Source organism: Pelodiscus sinensis, chromosome 1, assembly GCF_052426305.1.
Source record: "Pelodiscus sinensis isolate ZL-2025 chromosome 1, ASM5242630v1, whole genome shotgun sequence".
In the NCBI taxonomy this organism is placed as follows: domain Eukaryota; kingdom Metazoa; phylum Chordata; order Testudines; family Trionychidae; genus Pelodiscus; species Pelodiscus sinensis.
The window spans coordinates 154,873,586-154,899,346 of NC_143052.1; the positions used below are offsets into that span (position 1 = coordinate 154,873,586).

Consider the following 25,761-nt stretch of genomic DNA (forward strand, 5'->3'; position numbering starts at 1 on the left):
GAGACCCAACATACTGTACAGTGGGCTTGCTTCAAAAAAGATGGTTGTAACAGGCTCTGATTGGAAAGTGAAGTGTAACTTAATAATTGACAAGAGAAAGATAACAAAAACCCAGTTCAGATTTTGAACTAGTTATTCTCCGAGGGGCAGAAAAAGGATGATTTTTTGAGACAGAAAAAATGTTAACCTGCGACATTTTATTGACTCCCTGAAAAAAATGAAGGTAATGTTTGCCTAAGCACAAGGCTTTAAATGGCCTCAAAACATTAAGGCCCAGTTCTGAACTTGCTTAGTGTTAGAATTTCATTAGTTTACCACCAACTTTTAGGTGAGGCAGCCTCTTTAAATTTACCGATGACCAACCTTTCTCTGGCCTCTTTTGTTTGGTTCTGTGACCCTCTGCTACTCCACTCACTTTGTCTTGCCTGAAAAATGATTAATTCTGTACACCAGTCGGATTTTTTGCCTCTGTGTGTCGCTCAGCTATATCAGCAGAAACATGAAACCCTGACAAGTATCAAAGCCTTGGTCTACACTAGGGCATTATTTCAAAATAACCCCCTTTAGGTCAAATTTATATGCAGAGCATCCACAATACCAAGCCCGTTATTTTGAAATAACATGCCACTTATTCTGAAATATGTACTCCTGCTTTCCTTGGGGAATAACACTTATTTTGAAATGGTTATTATGAAATAGCAGTAGTGTGGATGCTCTGATGCTGCTATTTCAAAATAACTACTCCCCAGCGTAATTTGAACTAATTACTCCCTAGTGCTTCTTGGGGGTCTAAGTCAAGGTACTGTGTTCACATTAATGATGCCTGCCTCGGACTAATTTTAATGCTTTCCCATAGTGGAGACATGCTTTTCAATTTTGTAAAATTGGGAACTACTAAGTCAAATTTAGTTATTTTGAAATAATTTTCTAGTGTAGTTGTAACCACCACAGAGGGGGGGATTTGAACCTGGGCTCTCTCGAGCTGAGTATATAGGAGCCTCTACCCTCTGAGCTAAAAGCTAGCTGCCTCCTAACCCATGCTGTAAAGGTTTCTTGGTCTTAACTGTTGCTGTGGTCTAGGTCCCACTTGCGTTGCTCAGTAACCATACTAGGGCTATGTCTACACTGGTAGCTTCTTGTGCAAGAATATCTTGCTCAAGAACACGTCCACACTGCCATGTCCAAGATGTGCTTTTGCGCAAGAGCATCCATGGCAGTGTGGACGCTCTCTTGCGCAAGAAAGCTCTGATGGCCATTTTAGCCATAGGGCTTTCTTGCGAAAGAAACCCCTACTGCACATCCACACTGCCTTCTTGCACAACCGCTCTTGTGCAAGAGAGCTTATATTTGTAAGAAAAGAGAGTAGCTCTTGTGCAAGAAGCCCTCTCTTACCACGCCGTACTGTACCCTTGCGCAAGAATGGGCGGGCAGTGTGGATGCTCTGCGGATTCTTGCGCAAGAATGGCCATACTTGTGCAAAAAGCCGCGAGTGTAGACATAGCGTAGGTGTGTGGGTTACATAGTCATGCCCAGAGTAAAAACGAGTTTTGTAACATAATACAGCACAAGGTTCTAGCTGTTTGTCCCAATTACAGGGAGAATTTGCAGCTACTTAGTTAATAGTATAACATATTTTGTAGGAGAGGAGACGTAGGAAACCATTTGTGGGGGGTCACAAGAGGAGTGTCAAAGGCTGATAAATGCACTTCAGTTTGAAACCAGTCTTTCTGGTGCCTTTTCCTCATAGGAGAAGTTATTGATACTTGCACTTGCTTCCAAAACTAGAAATAATCTGTTAATCCCTAAATAATGTATTGTTGCAATATCAATGTTGATGAATGGGACAAAAATCCTTCTGTCATTTAGCAAAATGGGTCATATTTCATACTTTTTAGGTCACCTGCCACTATTTCACAGCTGTGACATTTTGACCAGAAAAAAAGTGGATGGGAGGCAGGGAAATGTTTTACAGTGCCTTTGAAAAATAAACTTGTGGAGTGCAAATGACCTAAAATCAATAGGACAATATCTGAATGACTTCTGCTGTTCAGTTTCAACATCCAGTAATGGAGATAGTGGCAGCATTGAAAATCAAGTTTAGTTATTCTTTTTCAAATATTTTAATAGCAATCAAACACGATCTACTGTACATTTGAGAGAGTTTCTGTCTGTCTGTTTATTTAAGTACTTCTCCTAAACAATAAGGCTACGTCTACACTGGCCCCTTTTCCGGAAGGGGCATGTGAATTTCACTAGTCGTCGTAGGGAAATCCGCGGGGGATTTAAATATCCCCCGCGGCATTTAAATAAAAATGTCCGCCGCTTTTTTCCGGCTTTTAAAAAAGCCGGAAAAGAGCGTCTAGACTGGCCCCGATCCTCCGGAAAAAGTGCCCTTTTCCGGAGGCTCTTATTCCTACTTTGAAGTAAGAATAAGAGCCTCCGGAAAAGGGCACTTTTTCCGGAGGATCGGGGCCAGTCTAGACGCTCTTTTCCGGCTTTTTTAAAAGCCGGAAAAAAGCGGCGGACATTTTTATTTAAATGCCGCAAGGGATATTTAAATTCCCCGCGGATTTCCCTACGACGACTCGTGAAATTTACATGCCCCTTCCGGAAAAGGGGCCAGTGTAGACGTAGCCTAAGAGGTAGGACCACCACATTTGGTATACAGCTTCCTCTTATCATAACTTAACCAAACTCTTACCTTGCTTTGTGCCAGGAAAGTGGGATGTGCCTGGAATGGGATTGCTTCTCATATGGAAAAGAGACAGAATCACCAGGCAGGTGAAAAGGGCTATCTGGGGGCACCTCTCTCCCTGTCCAGGACTGCCCCAGCCCAGAGCCTCCCCACCCTCAGGCACCCTTTAGGCAGGGCAATGGGGCTGAACCCTCCCCCCTGATTTTTTCAGAGAGTGAGGGGAAAGTGCACAGTTTGCTGCATTCCTCACTTTGGCTGGGTAGGGCAGGGGGCAGATAAGCTGTGCACTTTGCTCTCGCTCCCTCACAGGGACAGGCAGGGGAAGAGCAAGCAGCCCTGGTACAAATCTCCCCCCCATCCTCTCTACCCACCCCCTACACACGCATACATGTGTGCATGCACATACACAAACCCACCCCCACACACACCACCCTGCCCTGACTTCTGTATTCTCCACATCCCCAACTTGGGTTGCCAAATGGTTTCAACAAAAATACAGGACACACTTGACATTACATCACAATCTACACTACATCTTATTTAGAAAATACCAGACATTTATATTTTCTCAATTTGTTTCCCGAACAGAAGCTCAAATACCGGACTTTCTGGTTCAAAACCCGACACCTGGCAACCCTATCCCCAACTCCCTGCTTTCAGACCCCACACTTCACCACATACTTACATTTCTCCCCCACCTTCTGCTCTTAGTGTCCCCTCAATAAAAAGACTACTGTATTTGGATAAATATAATAATTTAAAGCATGTCCATTTTCTTTTTATTTAACTCACCCCCCACCACAAAAAAACCCACCTTAATTGAGTTAAGGACCGAAACAAAGTCAGTTCAATCTGCTCATATTAAATATACAAAAGACAGCCCAGGAAAACTGTATAAGGCTAGATACACTATTCAGAATTGTGAAGACCACATGGACTACATAAACTTTTGTTTATTTCCAGTGATATTGTCAGAATATCTTTATATGTGTAGCCTATAATTCACAGTAACAAGTGAAATAGTCTCTCTTTGGACTGACTTTTATATTTCAGAGGCTCACTATTTTCTTCCATTCCTGGAAAGATGCAGTTTCTTTCATGTTACCACAGTAAGTTTCTAGATGACAAATGATTGAAAAATTTGAATGTGCGAGAACTGGAAAACTGAGGGTCAAACTGTAAATACTTCATTCACAATATAAATCACCTCAGTTTATCATGAAGCCCAGACAACAACAAACTGCCACAACTGAAGCTAATACTTAAGTGGATGTTTTTCTAAAAAACAAATAACTGTTGACAGATCTGCAAGCCATGAAAATATTTTTCCACTATGGCTTTTTCCAAAAAGCAGAAGTTCAAAGCTTAACTAGTACTCATTATAAAAGAACAAATTTACCATGACACTTAAAGACACGAATCAATATAATATGTAGGCTTTTGAGCAGAGGAATTTGCTTCAAATTTTGTCTTGACAAGTAACAAACAAATTTATTTGTTTTTATATAATTGTCAGTAAAAAAAAACTTGACTTTATTTTACTGAATTAAAGTTGTACTATATCAGTGGTCCCCAACGCAGTGCCTGCGCCCGCCGACAACCCGGGCTGGCCCCGCCCCCCGGCGCGCGGCGCACTGGAGGCGCCGGCCCCAGGCGCGCGACACTCACTGGCGCCTGGTGCGTGGCGCTCGGGCGGCCCCAGCCCCGGGGCACATGCGGGCGCGCGGCGCCGGTGCCAGCCCCAGGCGCGCAGCACGGGCGGCGGCGCAAGCCACGGGCCCACGGCACAAGGGGCTCGGGCGGCCCCAGCCCTGGCGTGCCCCAGGACGCGCGTGAGTGGTCCCGCCCCCGGGCGCCCGGCGCATGAGTTGCCCCGCCCCCGGGCGCCCGGGAGCCCATAAAGGTTGGGGACCACTGTACTATATTATGGCCTTTTCCACCTGAAGATACCAAAGCACTGCATAAATATTAATTAATTAAAATTCACAACCCTCCTACATTGTAAGCAAAGTATTAACACCCCCATATTACAGATGGGAATTCCTGAGTCATAAAATGTTAAGTTATTTGACTCAGGCTACGTCTATACTGCAGGCTTCTTTCAGAAGAAGCTTTCAGAGATCTTCTGAAAAATTTCTTCCGAAAGAGTGTGTCCACACTGCCAAAGTACATCAAAAAAGTGATCTGCTTTTTCAAAAGAGAGCTTCCACACTGAATGGACGCTATCTCGCATGCAAGCTGTGATTACGATGGACGGAATGGCCACCAGGGCATCTGTGCTTTTTCCACTTTCCTCCTCTTCCAAAAGAACTCCCTCTTCCCTGTCCACATACACCTTTTTCCAAAAGAGCTCCTCCGGAAAAAGGCTTCTTCCTCGTAGAAAGAGGGTTACCAATGTCAGAAAAATCCCTCTGTTCTTTTGATTTTTTTTGAAAGAACGTGATTGCAGTGTGGACGTAAGTGAAGGTTTTTTCAGAAAAACAGCCATTTTTCTGAAAAAAACCTCTGTACTGTAGTGTAGACATAACCTCAGGTTTACCAGCAAGTCAGCAGCAGGTCTGTGAACAGAATCCAGGGTTCCTGTCTCTCCTGTTTTCACTCTACTAAAGAATAATTACTATCATTAGAGAGTTGCACAAGCAAAACAAATAGTATTCAAGCAGAAAATAATGTGGAGAAGATTCTAACATGCTATAGGTGGAAGAAAATGTACTCTTGTAACAGTGAATGTGATTGTGTTCTAGACCAGTGGTTCTCAAACCTTTTGGTCTGCGGCCCACCCCGCTCAACGCAGACCTTTCCATGGACCACAAGCGAACCACCCATGATGACAAATTGGATGTAGGAGGGGGGTGGAGGTGCATGGTGTGTATGGAAGCTAGGGTGCAGGAGCAGTCTGGGTGGGAGGTAGGGTGCAGAAGAGGGCTGAGAGTAGGGATGTGGCCAGGAGGTTGGGTGCAGTAGTGGGTTGGGGGTTCAGGGTCTCTGTAGGAGGGGATTGCCATGATTCCAGCCAATGGGAGCAGTGGGGAAAGCCGCCAAGCAAGCATTTTCCAGCCACAGTGAGGAGGAGTGGCAGCACATGGAGCCAGTTTTTTCCCCTGCAAGTTGGATCTGACCTATGAGGCTTGTTCTCCCCTCCCCCACCATGGGAAAATGGCGCTGGTGCTCCAACCTTGGGGGCAGGGGTGCAGCGCCAGTGCAGGCTCCCCGCTGCAAGGAGGGGCAAGCCCTGAGCCCATGGCCCACCTGCAAGGTGGTCATAGGGCTCTAGTAGTCCACAAACCAAACTTTGAGAACCGCTGTTTTAGACTTTGTGGTCTTTTTAGTGATGTGACTTATAGGGTACAATGGATACTTGAATGACTCTTCACTTAATGAAACCACAAAAAACCGACTTCAGGGTCAGAATGGTAGGTGTTTGTCTCATCCTTTTCCCCAGTGATATTTGTTTGAAATCTGATTCCCCCCTCATACTTTGACTCAAATCTGAACCATTACATATTTCACATGCACCACCCACTGAATTGCTAAAATTCGGATGCATACAATAAAATTTATTGTACCACATACTACATTGCTAATGCCACTTCCTGCAGTGCCTGATTTCTCCCCACAGATCTCTTTTCCAAGTATTAAATTCAGCTCAGCACTCCTGGTACAGAAACTTAAATGCTGGGCAAGAACAAACACAATGCAATGTGCCAGCATGGTACAATGAAATGCAGATGCAGTAAAAGTCTCATATGTATACAGCCATGGCCAAAAGTGAATGTAATCCACACATCTTCTGTTTGTGGTGTACTGTTCCATCTAGAGGCACCGAGACCACTTATACACTACGTCTACACTGCCAGTTTTTTGCGGAAGAGGCAATGCAAACGAAGCACTTATTAGCAACTTCTCGTGCTTCATTTTCATATTCTCTTCCGATGCTTTTTGCGGAAGAGGTTTTTGCGCAAAAAAACCCCTAGTGTAGACGGGTCCATTTTGCAAAAAATCCCCTTTTGCGCAAGAACCTGTAAACCTCATTTTTTGAGGAATCAGGGTTCTTGTGCAAAAGGGGGTTTTTATGCATAACGGACCCATCTACACTGCTTCTTTTTGTGCAAAAACCTCTTCTGCAAAAAAGAGGCAGAGTAGACGTAGTGACTGAGAGAAAGAATAACGAGTCAGCTGTACAGCCTTAGCTTTTCGCTCAAGTGGTAAAGGCTCGTACCTAAGCTCCACAGACCCTAGGTTCAATTCCACCTGTCGGCATTATAAAAGGGCTCATCTCATCAGAAGTACCAGTAATCTCAAGAAGAGAGAAAGAGAGAGAGCAAGAACAGATTTCCACAAGATTTCCAGACCAGTCATGCCCAGAGACCGAGAGAGGATTTAGATAAGGACCTCAACTTCTAGGTGCTGATCTACAGTGAACCTTCTAAACCAGGGGCTAAATGAGGCAGGAGGGAAGCGGGCAGGTGCCTCTAGGGTCTGGCGATTCAAAGGGGCCCACGGCTCCCAGCTGCTGCAGCCAGAGTCTCAGGCCCTTTAAATTGATGCTGGAGCGCTGCACAGCACGCTCTGTTTGGCTATGTGGGCTGGGGTTGGGGTGCTGCTCTGGGCCGTGTAGAGGGCTGACTGCTCCCAGCTGTCCCTTCCTCTTGAGGCCACACCTATTCCCAGAGCGCGAAGCCTGTGGTCCACCTTGCCCAGGGGGCCCACGGAGGCTGTTGGCTCCCCTGAAATGAGAAGTATATACATTGTGTAGATTTAACAGCGAGGTCATATTTAGGACATTTCCCTTTTTGATCACAACCCCACAGATCATATCCCCTTCCATTCACAGTTGCCAAATAGCCAGCAGCAACTACAGCAATTGATTATTTGGAAGCATACGACATGAATTTTAAATGTTTTGTGGGTGACTCCAGTTCCTCCTTCCCTTCTTAAATAGCAATGACCCTGAGTAGAGACAAGCTTCCTGGATCAGGCATCATCTCCAGCTGCTTTTTACAGGCATCCAGATTCTTTTTTGCAATAAAAGACCAAGTTGTGCCGAGATGCACGAAGGAACTAAGAGGAGAAGCCAGCATTCTGTGATCAGTGAGCGAGTGCTCCAAGGACTAGCAATGATAAATAGATACCAGTTTGTTAACCACAAAACCTAAAGGCAGAGCTAAAACTGGCTCTCCTCACACAAACAATGCAGGTATACATGACTAATACACCAGAGTCCTGTTGATGGGTCTGGACCTTGTCAGAAAAAGGGCTGCTAATTAAGGGCCAGCTGCCTCTCGGCCAAAGTGCAAGTGTGGATGGGGAGAGAGTTCAAGGAATTCTGTCCCCTTAACCAAGGGTTGGGCACAATCCAGATCCTTGTGCTCCTTGATTGGGGGTCTCTGGCAATGCTGGCATAGGGGGAAGGACAGGTTCTGGCCCATCTTAACGTGAACCATTGTAACCAGCGTCATGCCAGGTAGCACCTGCTGCTCTGCGCCATACTCCCACCTTCCGATCTATTGCAAGTGCCAGGGAACCCCCCCTCCCCCCCCCCACACACTCATAAGGGAAATTAGGAAACTCTGATTTGTAACCTTAATGATAGGTAGAACAAGAGAGACTGTGGACCCAAGAAAGCCAAGTATTTTAAGGCATGGGATATAGGCCATTGCCAGACACAGGATACCAGACAAGATGTGCCATTTGTCTGTTCTTAAATGGAATTTCCTATGTTCCTGACACTGAGCAAACTATTTATTTATAAAAGAACAGTTTCTGGTTTTGCAGAGATGGTATACAGTGCATTCTTGTTCTCTATTGCTAATTCTCACAGCTAAATCCAAACCTTTAAAAGTAATTTATTTAGCCATATGAATTTAATGAGACACAAGTTGGCAATTTGCTTTGCCATGTAAAAAAAGGGGCGACTCTTTAAAGGCCTAAAAATTTAGTTCTCTTCCAAGTAATTTTAGAGGTTTCTCTGAAGCTTAGCTAACTTAACATGTACCTCTATGGATTAGAAACTAGGCTAAAATCCTCACAAGATCAAGACCAGAATTTTCAAAAGTGATTGTATGCCTGTCTTGTTATATCTTAAAGGAGCCTGATCTTCACCCAATGCTTAGCACCCTTTAAAGTGTCTCCAGTTTGTCAGTGTGACCTCTCTGCCTCAGTTTCTCCTTCTGTAAAAAAGCAGGTAGCACTTCTTCCCTATGCTACCCCCAGGAGTACAGATTCTGATTTCAATTACTTTGGTGTAACTGAGTTCAGAATCTGATCCAAAATGTGATAAGAGAATGAGTAAGTGCTGACAACTATCACAATCCTACTTGTATTGTAACTTGCACATTGTCTGTAGGGCAGAGAACAAATTTTCACACTCATTTCTAGACATAATCCTGACACTTACTAGCATAGTAGATTTTTTTTTCTGGTGAGGGATTTTCCAATACCGCTACATAAAATTAGCTGTGACTGAACAAGATGCAGCTGAACACGCTGGCTTGCACAAAGTGAGCTCAGCCCACAACAACAGCTTAGTCAGAGCTGTTTTATGAATTATTTTTTGTAAACAGTGTTGATCAACAAGTGAATTACCAAACTATATGAGATCATCAACTTTTGAGATGGTCTGAATGCTGGAACTGGGGCTGGGACAAATACTGCTGGCTGTAAGCTTAGTCTCTGGGGGTATGTCTACACTACCCCGCTAGTTCGAACTAGCGGGGTAATGTAGGCATACCGAACGTGCAAATGAAGCCCGGGATTTGAATTTCCCGAGCTTCATTTGCATAAGCGGGGAGCCGCCATTTTTAAATGCCCGCTGGTTCGAACCCCGTGTAGCACGGCTACACGAGGCTCGAACTAGGTAGTTCGAGCCCCGTGTATCCGTGCTACACGGGGTTCAAACCAGCGGGGATTTAAAAATGGTGGCTCCCCGCTTATGCAAATGAAGCCCGGGAAATTCAAATCCCGGGCTTCATTTGCACGTTCGGTATGCCTACATTACCCCGCTAGTTCGAACTAGCGGGGTAGTGTAGACATACCCTGGGATAGAATCCTATGACAGTCCACACAGTAGACTCTAGGCAAGAAAGGATGGCATAACACGTGCCAATTTGTATAGTATAATCATAGTCAAGCTTCCAGAAGGCACCCCGTGGCTCTGTGGTGATTTGAAATCTATGTCCATGGTTTGCACATGGCCCCTCACTTCATAGAGGCTAAAAAATAAACCCCAAAGGCTCTTCTCTATCCCACAGATACGCACACATGCACTGTGCAGTATTCAAAATCCGGATGCATTTGTCTTTTAAGGCAACCTCTAATATAGCTAGTCTGTGAAGTCTACAGAAACTCCTGTGAGAAGGCCATAGGTAACTCACGGTAGCACTTGGAAACCCCTCTCCCACACAGGTATTATCCAGTCAAGAACAGCATATGCTTCCTCATATGCTTTAAGCACAACTACAGTTAAGTGGTTGTTTATGTTCAGAAGTGAACAGAACAATCAGTGTAAACGGTGATCTTTATGGACATGACCATAGGTTAACCTTTATTCCAGACAGTGTCATCTTGCCTAAAGGTCTCTGGAAGCACAATATGTAGTACAATCCCAGAAAGGAATACAAGCATTGGGAAACAACATAATGCCAACTGCCTGATGGTGGCATTGTTCTTAGCAGTAGTCCTTTCTGAAGGAGGTTCCAAAATGAAGCTGTCTGGTTTAGGTATCTGGATGTTCTTCTTGCAAGGTACAGGTATCGCCAGTTATTTGGCATTGTGATTCTATCAAGCCTTTCCTGGCTTTGCTGGTGAGAGAGGATAAGCTTGCAGCTAAGGCACTGAACTGAGAATTAGGCAAAATGGATTCTGTTCTGAGCTCTGACAGGTTTCCCTGCATCTTTGGCCAAGTCACTTACACCAGACTTTTTAAAAAACTGCTCAGGCACCCACAAATGGGATCTGCTTTCTTTTAGGCACTTAGATAAATTTGAAGGAAATCTGGCCACCAGTGTCCCTGTGGGTGCTGAGCACGCCTGGGGAAATGTCTCTTATAGAGAGGCCTATTGTGGGAATTGGGTTGTGTTCACTCTAGTTGCGGGTACTGGGCACTTGAAAATCCACCTGTAAGCTGTTTTGTAAATTTGGTCCCACATCTCTCTCTGCCTCAGTTTCTAGTAAAATGGAGGTAATACTATTCCCTACCTTACCAGAGTACGTGGGAGGGTAAGTTCATGTAAAGTGCTCAGATGCCCCTTCAGCAAGGGAGTGGCGGGGGGGAGAGGTGCAGTTTTTAGTATAATACTTTTCCAGACAAACTAATCGTCTGTTTTAGCAGGAGCGTTCGACACTGGTACCCAGGGCTAACTCCATGTGTGTGCGTCTACACTGCACCTTTCCCTTGAAATAAGTTACATAATTTGCACCATGCAAATAAGCTATGCAAATTGCGTGGCTTATTTTGAGGTAATTTCGAAATAAAGTGCTATTCCAAAATGTCCCTTAACCTTCGTGGAACGAGAGTTATAGGGATGCCAGAATAGTGTGCCCATTATTTCGAAATCTACTTCCAGTATCCCAAAACAGTGCCACAGTGTGGACGTAGCCTGTGAAATTCACACTCGTGTTGTTTTGTGGATTTTTCATCGATTATTGTAATTATTTGTCTTGAGGTAGCACCTAGGGTTCCCAGTTGTGGACTAGGGCCACGATGTTCTAGGTTTTATACGAACACAGAACAAAAAGACAGTGGCCACCCAAAGAGCCCATAATCTAATACAAGAGATAAGTGGATACCACAAACAAATGGGAGCAGAAGGTGAATGGTTAAATGCCACCATTCTTGCCATTTTCTTTCATTTGGTTTTACAAGCCCATCCTTTAGATTTGCTTTAATTTCTGTTTAAAAAAAAAAGGCTCGTCATATCAGATGAAAAAACTGAAATTCCATACTTTATTTGTTATTAACTCAAAGACCATGTTGGGTTAGGAAATAAGCCATTGTTCATTCACTAGAGATTTGATACATCTCCAAACTGGGAGATGTGGAAGATTCTGTGTTTCCTATAGCATATGCTATCAACAGGGGCATCTACTAGTCCTTCTTCCAACTCACCACACCTCCTCGTCTGGCAGCATGGATCTCCACATGAGTCATCATGGTACCATTATTTTCCTTCTCGCAGGTAGGCCACACTTCACTTTTCTATTCTCATCCCTCTGGACTACCAGAACCAGTCCAAGATAATGCCACATGGAATTATCTCATAAGTCTGCTGAAGGATGTCCTGCATACTGGCTGTCCTCTGGCTACATTTGCTAAACACAAGATGCCTTAACTGCATGCTGTTTTCAGGGAGGGCAGAATGACAATTTTAGGACCACTGCTCTTTTTGACCCCTCTGCTGTCCGTCGGTATGAGAGCCAGATATTGATTAATATCATTCATTGAAGTGGAGGAATGCTTCTAATATTTTTAGCACACAGCAGTACCACAAAGCAATGTAGGCTAGGAAGTGAAAAACCAAAATGCTGTGTCCAATATAAATTACATGGTGTTTCTAAGGAAACAAAATAAACACCCAAATTGGAATTTGGCAGACATGACAACAGTAAGACCTCTAGTCTTATGAAAAGTTCCATAAGGTCAACCCAAGACAACTGCTGAAGACTACAGTGTCACATGTTAAACAGCAGATGGCACCTCCAGCAGCCAATCTGCCCAGCAGCCAGTCTGCCCAAGCACCTTACTGGGACATTTATTGCTTATGTTTAATCGGAAATAAGAGCACCATCTACCACTGTTGCTGACGGCAATGTGCCAGGGGCTGCTTGTCCCACAGCTCTGCCCTAGGCCTGCCCCCACTTCTCCCAAGGCCCTGCCTCTTCCTGTCCTTGTTCCACCCTCGCTCTCCTTCCCTCCCCTCCCCAGCCTCCTATATGAGGCAAAACAGCTGACCACTGTGGGCAGGAGGTGTGTGGAGGGAGGGCAAGGCACTGATCAGTGGGCCTGTCAGTAGGAAGCACTGCCGGGGGGGGGGGGGGGGGGGGGGGGGGGGGGGGGAGAGGGTGCCAGTAGGTGCTCAATACCCACAATTTTTTCCCAGCCCTGGAGCACTCTTAGGCTATGTCTAGACTACAAGCCTCTTTTGAAAGAGAGTATCTAGACTACAAGCAGATTTTTCGAAAAAGCAAGCCTTCGATTTACTTTTGAAAGAACGCGGCTACAGTCTAGATGCAGGTGAAGTTTTTTTTGAAAAAAGGCTATTTTTTTTCGAAAAAGCCTTGTAGTCTAGACACACCCATGGAGTCGGCACCCAGGCCAGCTACTATACTGCTAAAGTCACTTCCTGTAGCACCTGAATTTTCCCTACATATTTCTCATTCAAGTATTGAATTCAGTCCAGCCCTCTGTGATGCAGAGACTTAAGTGCCCTGCAAGAATTACCCTGCAATTTTGTGTTACAGTAGAACCTCAGATATATGAGCACCAGAGTTTTGAACCGACTGGTCAACCACACACTTCATTTGGAACCGGAAGCATTCAGTCATGCAGCAGCGGAGACCAAAAAAATAAAATAAAACCAAACCAAATAAAAGAAACCCCCAAACCAAAGTACAATGCTGTGTTACACATAAACTAACACAAAAAAGTGAGTTTTAAATAAAGATTTGATAAGGTGAGGAAACTGTTGAAATTTAATTTCCTTGAAATTAAAATAGTTAAAAGCAGCATTTTTAAGCTGTATTAAGTCAATGTTCAAGTGTAAACTTTTGAAAGAGTAACTTTTTTTTAGTTGTGTACACACTCCATTTTTGAAGTGTTGATAACTGTGAGGTTCTAGTGTACTTCTACCAGCCTCAGCATAAAAACAGAAGAGCACAGCAATATTGCAACAAGCCTACTGGGTTTTAAAATATCTTGTGAAATAGAACTCTGTTACTGTAACCGTTTTGAGAGTCAAGTTTACTACAGGATAAGCCACATGGTACAAGAGTGTTTTATAGCGCAAAGAGTGAGTTTAAATATCTCAGTGAGACAAAAAGTTTCCTATTACAGTTATTGTTGTATTAAGCGGTGGAGCAAGGGAAGGAGGAAAGGACAGGCTGATACTTCTTGGATCTGAGCAGAGGTGCTGAGTGCCTCTGCGGAAATGCTAAATGACTTCAGGTTCCTTTAGTTTCCGTGGGAAATTAAGGACAATAGTATCCCTGACCTCAGCAGTTTGCAGAATCAGGCCTTTTGTCTATGAGTTTGCACTGAACTAGAGGTGTAAATTCACAATACACCTAATGGTGTGTGTGTGTGTTTGTTTCCTCATCTAATATATAAAGGAGAATGTCTGTATGTTTGTGCACTAGGACACTATAAGAGCTACCGCAACCAAACTTTGCATGGGATAACCTGTCATCCAGGAGAAGGTTTTAAGGTACTGTGGGAGGGAAGAGATGAGAGACTGACGCCTCTCCCCGGGGCTGCACGGACCTTGGCAGTGTGGGGAGAAGAGGCTTCCTGGGGGGAGGGGCGGGGACAGTTGCTCACTAAGGCCAGCGGAGGGACAAGGAAGCGGAGGGTGGGCTCGGGCGCCAACAGCAGGCATGCAGCTCCCTTCCCCCTCCCTCCCCTCAGGTTCCTCATCTCAGTTATATCAACTGTCAACTTATATTTCAACAATGTATACTGACAAAGTGCAAGGACAGTCACTTAAAATAGTTGGAATTGATTTGGAGACATCTTGCTTTTCACATGGACAACTCTATGTTGCATGTTCAAGAGTTGGAAGCAGAAAAAATTTGTACATATTTGTTAAGAATAATGACACAAAAATATAGTTTATTATAAAGTTTTTTATGATAACATGTAAAATTGGTTGTTTTGTACTTTCTAAAATATTTTAATCCCTATAGAACTCAGTGCAAATTTTCTACCACTCAAAAAATGATAATGGACTTCTGTTTTTCTAAATTTTGTTCCTCCACTTTCCCGAGCAACACCTGGTAACTCCCGCTAGTTTTCACATAATAAGCAATGAGTAGCAAGTATACAGGGACAACAACTCAGAGAATAGCTCTAACTGTCCACAAATATTTGTTTCAATAAATAATTCTTCTTGATTTGCCTGTGTTTTGTGTTCACTTTCAGTGAATATTCTAGATTAGTGTTAGGTATGGTTAGGAAAGGTTTTGGAAACAGTATTATTAGAAGTGAATATTAGAAGATATTCATTGCAAGTGCATTCTAACCTTATTAAACAGAGTATTTGTTTCTGAAATCTGATTCTATGAATTATTTTTATCTAGTTGGGAAACAGAGACCATAGAACTTATACGTCCTATTAGATTTAACCAACGCTGAATTTCAGGTGCTGAGTTTGCAAGTGGCAGCTTATCATGAATAATCTACAGTCAACTATCAAAGTGCATCAGGCCTTTAAAAAATGAAACTTAAAAATGATTTGGCATTTTCACAGTGGCACAAAAATAGACATTTTAGGGCTTCAAATGACTGTCTCCCTGTGACCAAAAATCAGCCTTGCTTTTTCAGATGGCAGTTTTTTTATAATGAGAAGTGATACGTGGATATTATTTCCAATTTCATATAACCATGGACTTTGGCTGGGGAACGTGGGCAGCAACTAATTTTTGGATGCAAACTTTTGGCTCTATAAAAACATCTACGTTTAATTAAGGAACTGACAGCTCAAATGGAGCTATGCTAGGTGGAACAGGGAGAATTGCAGGAGTCTCTGTGGCAGGCACAGAACTGCCACTGGCTGCAGGAGGAATCCATAGGGAACTAGTCCATGACAGGGGGGGAAGGATGCTAATCTAACACATGCACGTCTCCCCAATGGAGTGTTTCCGGAAGATCATCATACAGTTTAGTACACGTCCTGTAGTTCCCCTCCTATAGGTGTTTCCCAGAGAGGAGGTGATCTGGATCATAGCAACTGGAGGAAGAAAGGAACTCCAGCCCTCACTCCATTTGCTACATCTTCCTGCCAGTTCAGGGTCCTTCACTGGAGAACAGTCCATGGCGCTATTCATCAGGGCCTTGCCGTGACAGGACAGAACCCTCATGGTTACTCAGGGTGCATCTACACTGCAGCACTAGCTCAAAATAAGCTATTGCAATTTGAGCTATGTAAATTGTGTACTTTATTTCGAGCCTATTTCGAGATGGTCTGTTTCAAAATTTGGTGTAGATAGCGCCAATTTTCAAAATAGACCGCTGTTCTGACAAGTCCCTTAATCCTCGTGGAATAAGGTTTTCCAGGAGGTTGGAATAGTGTGCCCATTATTTTGATTACATTTCAAAATAACGGGTGCACCAGAGTATCCCAAAATAGCGCCACAGTGTAGACATGCCCCCATTCACACAGATTGCTAAAAAAATGTGAAAAAGTGGCAAAGTGCAATAGTGACTATGACCTGACAAACAGGTAGGCTACGTCTGTACTGCTTCCTTCTTGCGCAAAAGCCTATGCAAACAAAGTTCAGATTAGCATATTGCCACACTTCATTTGCATAATTAATTAGGGGCTGTTTTTGTGCAAGAGGCTTTTACGCAGACAGGAGCTGTGTAGATGGCACTTTTTTGTGCAAAAACCTCCTCTTGCACAAGAGCCCCCTCTTCCTCATCTTTTCAGGATGAACGGCTCTGGCGCAAGAGGGGGGTTTTGTGCAAAAAGGAACTGTCTACACAGCTCCTGTCTGCGCAAAAGCCTCATGCACAAAAACGGCCCCTGATTAATTACTCAAATGAAGTGTGGCAATATGCTAATCCGCGCTTCATTTGTATAGGCTTTTGCACAAGAGGAAGCAGCATAGACGTAGCCGTAGTGATTTCTGAATTATACAGTTGTCGAGTGTTCACAAATCAACTTCAGCTACATGCTGGAAATTGTTCCCAGGGCAATTGCTTTGGCTTTGGAACAGGGTTAAAGGGATCCCCTGTGAGAGGTCACAGAAAGTAGGGATGGGGTCTGCTTCCTATTTGCAGAGGAAAAGCTAGATTTGGTTGAACCTCTCCCCCCTGCTCCACACACACCTTTCAGCAGTGCTGGCAGGAGTCTCTCCATTCATTGGCACACACTGTGCAATTTGTGGGTTCTCATTCTAGTCTTTTGGGTTGGCTAAAATGTGGCTTTGGCCCCTTGAGTGCTCCTCCCTAGCTGACCAGCAACCACAGAGGCAGTTTATTGCTGAACAGAAATCTAAGAATCACTTTTGGCCAAGAGTGCCTTGGAAAATTCACTTCCTAACATTGCTTTGGTTTTATTTCAAAAATGTCTTGAGCAGCACTGACATTTTTGGAACAAAAGACTTATTTCTAAAGGCCTAAAGTGTCATTCTCCTCCTACCCTCCCCCCAGCAAACAATGTGCTATGCTACTACAGTAATTTCTAGCCTCTGGCTGAAAGGGAAGGAGCTCAGAGTGCTGCTTTTTAATTTTAAGTCTATTTTATGTGAATGTGAGTGCTTTGTGGGAGATATTGAATTATCTGCTCTGTAAATTTAAGTTTTCCCTACATCCACAGAACAGGCAAAGCAAAGGCTGGGAGCCCTGGGCCCCACTGAATCGCTGGGTCCTGGGGCAACTGTCCGCTTTGCTCCCCCTTGTTGGCAGGCCTGCTATCAGCTCTGATCTTCTGCTCTCATTGGCGTTCCATGCAAAGTGGAGAGAATAGAACAGCAAAGCAAATATGAGCTGTGTGGATATGAGAACAGAATTTTTGCCTAGCTTTCTTCAGTCTGATCTGATGATATAAGATATGAACAGCCATGGGGCCTTACCATTTTCAATTATGTTTCTTTAAAAAACATATTGAATAAATCTGAGGTAATATTGGTAACTCTACTGGAGAAGTTATCATATCTTTAGATTACTCCCATTCGTAACAGAGAGGGTCTTGTTGGGCCCTGGATTCAGTTTTGGAGAAGGGATAGCAGCAGTGGCCAAAAATGCTTTCCCCTCCAACTTTTCTTGACTTGGTGGCCAAATGCACATCACAGCACCGTGATCTGTGCCCTCCGTCCAGAGCACTGTAGCATAGAATGAGACTCCCCATTCAGCAGCTTCTCCGTGCTATAGATGTTCCAAAGAGCAGTTTATTTCTGTCTGCTCAGCATGTTAGTTTGGTGCCCTTTGTGAATTAGGCCCTGTGTACCCTAAATGCCACTCCTCTCTCCATCCAATCCTTGGCAGTTGAAATCAGCTGAGATGCATGACCTAGATTTGTGCATCTGAAGCCTGGTCATAGAATCGTAGGGTTGGAAGAGAGCTCTGGAGGTCATTGGGTCGAACCCCTTGCCCAAAGCAGGAACAACTGGTGAACAGAGTATTCTCAGCAAAAACCTCTCGATGGTGAAATTTGGTTTCCCATCCCCCATCCTCCCCAAGTTGGTCTAAAATAGCCCAAATGAATTGATGAGCTTCTCAACAGGTAGCATAGCCTGTTTACACAGGCCTTTCCTTAGGGGATCAGGGAAGACAGGTTTAGGTTGGGATGTTCTCCCCCAGTGTTGTTTGTTTAATGATCTGCAAATATGGAATTTTTATGGCTATTTTTAAATGTTGCCTTTTGGGGTTGCTTAGAACAGTGTTTCTCAACCAGTGGTACGAGTACCCTTAGGGGTTCTCGTGTTGGCATACCCCCCAGACTTCTCTCAACTGAAATTTGGAGAAAACTGAATTTCTGTTTTAAGTTTTAGAGCGCTTTATTAGTTTTGTACTTTTCACACCCCAAAATTTCATCACCTGCCTGGCTACAATTAAGTTGTTTAAACAAATGAATTGCAGTGGTAGAAAAAAATGGTGTGTCTGAAAACTAGGTACTAGAGGTACTGATACTTTTTTTTAAAGGGGTAGTTTATGAAAAAAAAGGTTGAGAAAAACTGGGGCTTAGAATGTTTGTGACCGACAAGACATTTATAATTTTTAAAAAAATCAATGTGAATAACTACATACATGGACCACTTAGAGAAGAAGAATGAAGTGTGTGTATAGTATAATATACATGATGAAGGGATGCACTAACTGAATAGTCTGGTGAATCACAGGGATGGCAATATGTTTCTTAAATCCTTAATGGAATATCTCCTTGGAATTAAGTATTATTTGTGACTACCCATCTGCTGTAGGTGTAGATGAGGCCCTGTAATGAAAGATGTCCACATACATACACAGACACCACAGTCATCAGTTTATTGTGTACTTGCAGCACTGGGAATAGAATTTATGACCTTTGCTTCCACAAACACAGCTGCTCCACAAACTGTAGGCTCTGCAGTCAGCAGAGGGAACTGATAAAATACTCAAACGGGTCTGAGTCCCTCTCTCTCATTCCCATATCTCGTCATCTAGAAAAGGGCACTGGTTCACACTTACTTTCAAGAAGAGACCCTTATCTCTAACCCCTCAGCAGTTTACCCTTACATGTCAGATGCACTGAATTTTATTTAACCAGCTTCTGCCATGAAATATAAATGCTCGCGCCAGATCTCAGTACCTCAAAAGATGCCCATATGCTCAATAGTGATTCAAGTCGATCACACAACTGAGATAGATTATGTTCATTATACACTAAAGTGATATGAGAAATCATTGCTACATTTCAGAAGTATATGAATAAAGGCCAAGCAGAATTATTTATTGCAAAGATCCAGCCTAGCTATTAAATAGCTCATACAAGAAGATCCTGAGCTAGAATCCTTGTCAATGAGGTACATGTCCGTGGCCCTGTGTAATTTAAGCAAAAAAAGAGCACCCTTGTGTGCTGCCAGTAGTAGACCTCTTAAACTCTTTGAGGAAATGCCACCCGAGAGTCACGTCACTCACCCACATAATCCCAGCATATCACAGCAGAAAAATTAGGAGGCATCCAATTATTCTAAATCTCCTTACTTTTCATCCAAAATGGAACAAGCTGCCAATGCTCCACTATACTTTCCTGTTGCCCTGGTGTAGCCCTTCCTAATCCAATCTGGTGACCAAATATAATCCTTAAAAGCATAAAATTTGGGAGAATATTATCTCTGAAAAGGGCAAAGAACACAGATGGTATGTTAAGAAACTGAGTAATGACAGAATATTCAGAGTAAAATTCAGCCCTTTTCTGCCTGACATGTAAAATGAAGAGGTGGTAGAGAGGTCAAAAATGCTTGAGCTGCTCTGTCTGCACACTTCAGAGCAGGTCGAGTGCTCGAGTGCCACTTATTCCTGCTGCAGAAGTGAATAACTTCTACTTTCCCCAGTATAAGCTGCTAGACAGTGGCAAAGTAGCCTGGTCATGCCTCAAAACTGGATAAAACACCCCTTTCTGCCTGGAGTTGTTGAATATGGATGGACTAGCTATAACCAATCTTTCAGTATAAAAGTCAAGAGTGTTATTCTAAATTGATTGATAGAACTAATAAAACTCTGTCTTAATTCAGACCCATTAATGCCATCATAATATAGACAAAGAAAATACCTCCATGATTCCTAGGGTACAAATCTGAGGAATAAAGTGCTGACTACAGAGAACAAGCTTGAAGTCTCTCGGTCAATTTCATGGCAATCTGTATACAGGCAGTCCCCAACTTATGCGGATCCGCCAGGCGGCGACTTTGCTCTGGTGTCCCTGGTCTGCTGGGGGGGTCCAGTGGCTTTGCTGGACCCCCCCAGCAGACCAGGGGGACAGGAACAAAGCCGCGGAGCACACCCGCAGAGGGACAACCCAGGCGGCGGCTTTGCTCTGGTGTCGCTGGTCTGCTGGGGGGGTCCTGCAGGGAGATGGGGAGCAAAGCCTTGGAGCACGCCCGCAGCGGGACAGCCCAGGCACGCTTGGGCTGTCCCGCTGCGGGCGTGCTCCGTGGCTTTGCCCCCGTCTCCCTGGTCTGACCAGCAGACCAGGGAGATGGAGAGCAAAGCCTCGGAGCACGCCAGCAGTGGGACAGCCGCGGCGCGCCTGGACTGTCCCGCTGCCCACGTGCTCTGCGGCTTTGCTCCGCGTCTCCCAGGTCAGCAGACCAGGGAGACAGAGCAAAGCCGTGGAGGACTTGGGCGGTCCCGCCACCCCTATCTCCCTGGTCTGCTGGAGGGGGGGTGCAGCTAGTGCCCCCCCCAGCAGACCAGGCTTTTCTTGCCTACCCCTGGGGTAGAGCAGCTGGGGGCTGCCGGGTTGGTCCCGCAGCGCCGCTCTGGACCAACCCGGCAGCACCCCAGCTGCTCTGCCCTAGGCGTCCTGATTCAACCGCTGATGGTCAGTTTCAGCAGCGACTGAATCAGGACGCCTGGGGCAGAGCAGCTGGGGTGCTGCTGGGTTGGTCCAGTAGCGCCGAGGAGCCGCACTACTGGAGCAACCCAGCAGCACCCCAGCTGCTCTGCCCCAGGCGTCCCCAAGTCAGCCGCTGCTGAAACTGACCAGTGCTGACTACAGGAAGCCCGAGGCAGAGTTGCTGTGCCCCAGGCTTCCTGGAATCAGCCGCTGATCAGTTTCAGCAGCAGCTGACTTGGGGATGCCTGGGGTTCTTAAGTTGAATCTGTATGTAAGTCAGAACTGGCGTCCAGATTCAGCCGCGGTTGAAACTGATCAGTTTCAGCAGCGGCTGACGCCAGTTCCGACTTACATACAGATTCAACTTAAGAACAAACCTACAGTCCCTATCTTGTACGTAACCCGGGGACTGCCTGTAAACCCTTCTGTTTCAAACCGATTCACATTTCTTTGATTTCACTACAGACTCTACATTTATACCTGTTTGTTAGTTTATATAGCAGCCCTTCAAGGTGCATTACAAACTGCTACCTTCCTTCATCAGGTCATTTGCACAAGCCTCTTGGTCTTGGTTCTTCCCATTCTAATACACAGCATTTCTGATCCGTGTTAGTTCTTTTAATTGTTTGTCTCACATGCTCAGAGTTCTCTCTCAGGGCTCTATGTCCACAATGAACATTTCTATTAAAAAAAAAGAGAGAGAGAGGAGACAGTGCCCCCAAAGGCCCCTATGACCAGGAATGTTTATGAGGCACTCTGACACCACAGCAATGGTGATTACTGTCTACAAAGTAAGCAATGGTTTAGCTTATGTAACAAAGGGACTGGTACAGAGCCCCTTAATATCAGTAAAAAACAGGACTATGTAGCACTTTAAAGACTAACAAGATGGTTTATTAGATGATGAGCTTTCGTGGGCCAGACCCACTTCCTCAGATCAAATAGTGGAAGAAAATAGTCACAACCATATATACCAAAGGATACAATAAAAAAAATGAACACATATGAAAAGGACAAATCAAATTTCAGAACAGAAGGGGGATGAGGAGGGGAGGTAAATGTCTGTGAGCTAATGATATTAGAGGTGATAATTGGGGAAGCTATTTAATGTCTTTGTTTAGACCTAGGTGATAAGTGTCAAATTTAAGTATGAATGACAGTTCAGAGGATTCTCTAGATTGGCCCCTTAGCCCAGGGGCCCTTATAACTCCTGTTATTTCAAAATAACAAGTAGAGCATCCACACTTCCGAGCCTGTAATTTCAAAATAAGGGGATGGTTATTTCAAAATAATAACTCCTGATTTCTTGGGGTACATCTACATTGTGGGCTAAAGTCGAATTAAGCTATGTGACTTCAGGTACATTAACTGTATAGCTGAAGTTGAAGTACCTTAACTCAGCTTTAGGTGCTGTCTACACAGTAGGAAGTCGAAGGAGGAACACTCTTCCTCTGACTTCCCCTACCCCTCATGAAATGAGGGTTATGGAAGCCCATTATTTCGAAATTATTTCAAAATAATGGGCTTGAGGTGTAGACATGCTCTCTGCTATTTAGAAATAATGCTGCTGTGTATACATGCCCTTGGGGTATAAGCTTATTTTTAAATAGTTATTTTAGACGCTATTATTTCAAATTTAGTTATTTTGAAATAATTTCCTAATGTAGACATGTCCTTTAATGAATAGTATTAGAACATAAGTGCCAACTCTGAAATAAATGACTGGACACATCTACCCCGATATTTTTCTATCTTCAGTATGTTCCCTTCAGTGTGGCTTTAATGCATTCCATCAACCCAGGGTTTTTTGTACCATGCTCATTCTGCTCATATCTGAGCACCTGCTTCCACTCTCAGTCCTAATATTTGTAATATATCTCCACCAAAAGACTGGGTGCAGTACTTAATTTGTCTTAGGGCTTGCCTTGGATGAGCTCCAGCACATTTAGACTTATAAGGGTATGTCTACACTTATAAGGGTATGTCCGCACTAGCGGACATTTAAAAATGGCGGCGCCCGGCTTTATGCAAATGAAGCCCAGGAAATTCAAATCTCGGGATTCATTTGCAGCTCCGGTTGCCTACATTACCACCCTAGTTCAAACTAGGGTGGTAGTGTAGACATACCCTTACAGACTAAGCACAGATTGGGTTCATCTATGGACATTCTTTTGCTGTTCAAACTGAACAGTATTATTTGCTCTTTGAGCAGAAATTAGACTTCCTAAAAATCAGTTTTCATTTCAGCACCAAGAAAAATGAGGGCTGTGTTACAAACCTTAAAAGCACACATCTAGAATGATTACTTATTTTGCATCCCACTTTCCTCAGTCCAGTATTATGAAATGATGCTAAGCTGAATTAACTGTCCATTGTAAAGGATAAATTGCCCTCAGGAGATTCTAGTTTAGTTTAATTAGCTACAACATTTGAGGATATATTTTCAAATGCAAAAATAACACATTTCACATTTATTTCTATGAACTGTTCTACCAGATAAGGTAAACAGAGTGCATCAGAACTAAGACCTCATGGTATGATTTTACTTCAAGCTAAATTCCACAAAGAATACATTCCTAAAATTGTATTTTCTTTGGTCTTCTTTACAAAAATATCAAGAATTTACAATTAAGTGTTAGAATGTCAGCTAGGAAAAAACTATTAAGCTTTCTTTGTAAGTCTCATGGAAGAAGTTAAAATGGATTAATGTTTTTTTCAAAAAGAACAGTTTTTATTCAAACCTAAGCATGCTGTGGAATGTACTGTATTTTGTGCTTAGTAGCAACCTCAGGATTTTTTTTTAAACACTTATGTAACCTTTCAGGCTAACAGTTGAGGATGTTCATTTTTTATTTTCATTTGAAAGATGAAATAGATAATGCATAAGATGCAGGAAAGATCTCCTAGGTACACTGCACAGAAAACAGTAGCATGAACAGTTATGCTGAGGTTATAAAACTTTTGTAGCTACTATATTCGTAGCTATTGTGCAGAGATGGTAATAAAAAGACATTTTGTCATTAAAAAGTCTCAGGAAGGAAAGCAAAGATTTACTTGAAAAGGAGATTTATGGCTACAATGAAGACAATACCAGTTTTTAACTGCAGAAATGTACTACATACAGAGTATGTGCACAGCAATCAATATCTATTGTTCTCATACTATTAATTCTTGATTTCTCTCATTGCTGAATAAATACTATGGAGGAATTCTAGGATTAGGATTTGTATGATGGAATTTGTTTAAACAGGTGACCAAGTGTTAAAAATACTCTTGCCCACAACTTGAGAAACTGGGACAAATCATTTAATCTCTGAGAGGATGGACAGATGAATAGAGAAAGAGGAAAGTTAAAACATCTTTAAAATATTTTCTCCTTCAATGTTTTTAGCTTCTTAACTATCTCATTTAGGCTAAAATATTTGATCTCTTTAATATTCAAAATTTTATATGAAGACAACTTTATATATTTATAAATATAGTTCAAACAGCTATAGATATAATTCATCAACACAGTGTTTTTATACATGATCTATTGTTGCAAGAGGTGGAATTTTGCTCTTAAAATATGTACTTAAATCATGTTTAATCTCACATGGTGAATGTCCTCCCCTTTTAATATCCACCTTATTATTGTTCCTTTGTGAAGGCAGTAGTTGCTGAAGCTGTCTTGTACATTTTAAAAAAACACACCAAATAACCAGCAGGCCTTTTGAGTTTACTGTATATTTTAAGGGAAAATGTTAGGTATCTTTAGTGTGCACTTTTGTTGATAATTTTGACTGAGTTATCCTCACTGAGGTGGAAAATATTAACAGGGTAAAAATGTTAAATTTTTACTGGGTATAGTACTAAACTTTTAAAAATCAATCAGAACAGAAAAGAAGTGTTTTCCCCATCTCATATGTTAGTCTTTCTCAGCAAGATATGTTTTCATTTCATTGCTAAAACAACAGTAAGTTACTAACCTAAATGTCAGATGTCTTGACATCTGAAAAAAGCTCCACCAACAGCACACAGCAAGACAGTGGTTCAGCTGACATTTAGACTTCCTCAAAACGAGACTGGTAGAAGAGAAGCTTGAAGTAGCAATAATCTTACCTTGAGTGCACAAGTTCCAAAGAGAGGAGATGACTGGCTCGCAATTGTGGAGGACTGTGAAAGTGCTCTGATCAGCTGCTGGTAGCAGGCACTTGGCTTTTATGTGCAGGTGGGAGGAGCTACTCCTTACAGTAGGTGGGCAGTGAAAAAACAAGCAGGCAGAACTCAAAAGGCACTGTACCGTGGAATCTGTTCTTCAGGGAGTGAGAGGGAGAGGAGGAAGAGAGAGTTTGAATGGTATTCACAGAGGAAAAAAATCCTAACGTATTTATTTGTTTTGTATTCCTCATTTGATTATCGCATTTATATTATTTCTAGCTGGTAAGTTATTCCATTATATCACAGGGCTGGCCTTACCATGAGGTGAACTAAGGTGGCCGCATCAAGTGCCAGACTGTGGGGGGGTGGGGAGTGCCCCTAGAACTCAAGAGTGTAGAAAATTGTGTCTGCTGCTGGTGCAGATGTATTCTCTCTGCAATACCATGAGAGGAGTAGAACAGGAAGAAGGCAGAATTGAGACCTTTCAAAGTTTTGGCCCAAGCGAGGGGACATGGGGGCGTCATTTGAGCTCCCCGCCTCATGTGCCAAAAAGTTGTGGTCCAGCTCTGGTATATCATATAGTTATAAAGATCCAAGGTCGCACCTCACTTAGTTTTAAGGACTTTTGTATCAATAGGACAATAATCCAAAGTAGTTAGCGGCAGAGCAGGCATG

The 25,761-nt window shown here is 43.3% G+C and overlaps 1 protein-coding gene across 1 annotated transcript in view; it reads right to left on the reverse strand.

Annotated features, from left to right (window-relative positions):
• Nucleotides 1-25,201, reverse strand: part of COL8A1 (collagen type VIII alpha 1 chain) — a 123,860-nt gene extending 98,659 nt beyond the window's left edge. The window contains exon 1 of the mRNA XM_006130674.5: nt 25,048-25,201. The gene's annotated coding sequence lies outside the window, so the exon portion shown is untranslated. The remainder of the gene's footprint in view (nt 1-25,047) is intronic.
• Nucleotides 25,202-25,761: the final 560 nt, after the last annotated feature.